Here is a 1,386-nt window from a genome sequence, read left to right as displayed (position 1 = left end):
GACCCTAATGCCTCTTTAATAAAAGCTGGAGGCAGATAACACAGAATCCAGCAGTCACGGTTCACCTCCCTTCACCTCCGTACACAGCGACTTCTGCACGGGTCACAGAACAGGACCACAACACTCTAGGATAGAAGTCAATAGTTTTCCTATGTCCATGGGTTTACTGTAAAACACATTTTTAACTGCTGTTCCCAGCTCAGAGCAGCAGCCTAGCTAACATGGCATCACCCATAGTCATGTGGAGAAAACAGAACAGGAAAAAAAATACAATCAGAAAAAAAAGAATCTGTTTCAGTAGGTTTTTTAATTAGAATAAAATATAGGTGACACATTGCATTAATCATGTGGATCATTGTTACATATGTTGGTTTAAAAAGATGACCGATAATAGACATGGCATTTCTGGGGTAGTCCTATGCCATTGTAAACAGGTTACAAAACAGCCACAAAACAGCACTTAGTTCAAGGTGTGAAATGATCTATTCTTGTTGGGTGGATGATGTGCTTGCCTAATGTTTGCATTAAACAGCAGGACCAGACTACGTGGTTGACCATAGTATACGCAACTTCCTAGGGCAGAGTTAAGGTGCTTTTAGACGGGACGATTATCGTTCAAACAAGCGAAAGTGAACGATACTGTCCGGCATAAACATGAGCCAACGAATGAACGAGAATCGTTTGCTTTTCATTCGTCATTCATTTTATGGAGGCATGAAAATAATTGTTGGCTCATTCGCTTATCGTTTGGTCTTAACAGCGTTTATTTAGTCCCTGTATTCGATTATACAGGGGCTGAATGATTCTTGTTGGAACGAGTCAACGTTGCATTTGTATGTCTAACGGGTTTGAACGAGTTAGCAGCTCATCTAAAAGGACCATTAGGCTGCACCGGGCTAGGATAATAGATGTCATTTAACAACAGACAAGTCAACTCCCTGATGGCTTCAGGTAGGAGTACACATCCCCTAAATGGAGAGGAGGAAGTCAAGGAGGACCCTCAGCTACCCTTCCTTTAGGCTCTGTTTACACCTTCGTTGAAGGTTCCTTTAGTTGTCTCCACTAAAGATTCTGCCAATTTTGCAAGAAAACAAAACAAACAAACAGTGCAAAATGTAGTGCTTTTTTAGGATAAAATGGCGGACATCATGATGGAACCCGATTAGAGATGAGCGAGCGTACTCGCTAAGGCAAACTACTCGAGCGAGTAGTGCCTTATGCGAGTACCTGCCCGCTCGTCTCAAAAGATTCGGGTGCCGGCGGGGGAGAGCGGTAAGTTGCGGGAGTCAGCAGGGGGGAGAGAGTAAGAGAGAGATCTCCCCCCCCCCCCCCGTTCCTCCCTGCTCTCCCCCACCCCCTCGCCGGCACCCAAATCTTTTGAGATGA

The sequence above is a fragment of the Eleutherodactylus coqui genome, chromosome 1 (genome assembly GCF_035609145.1).
Source record: "Eleutherodactylus coqui strain aEleCoq1 chromosome 1, aEleCoq1.hap1, whole genome shotgun sequence".
In the NCBI taxonomy this organism is placed as follows: domain Eukaryota; kingdom Metazoa; phylum Chordata; class Amphibia; order Anura; family Eleutherodactylidae; genus Eleutherodactylus; species Eleutherodactylus coqui.
The sequence above is the reverse complement of the archived record's forward strand: the minus strand, read 5'-3'. Positions refer to the sequence as shown.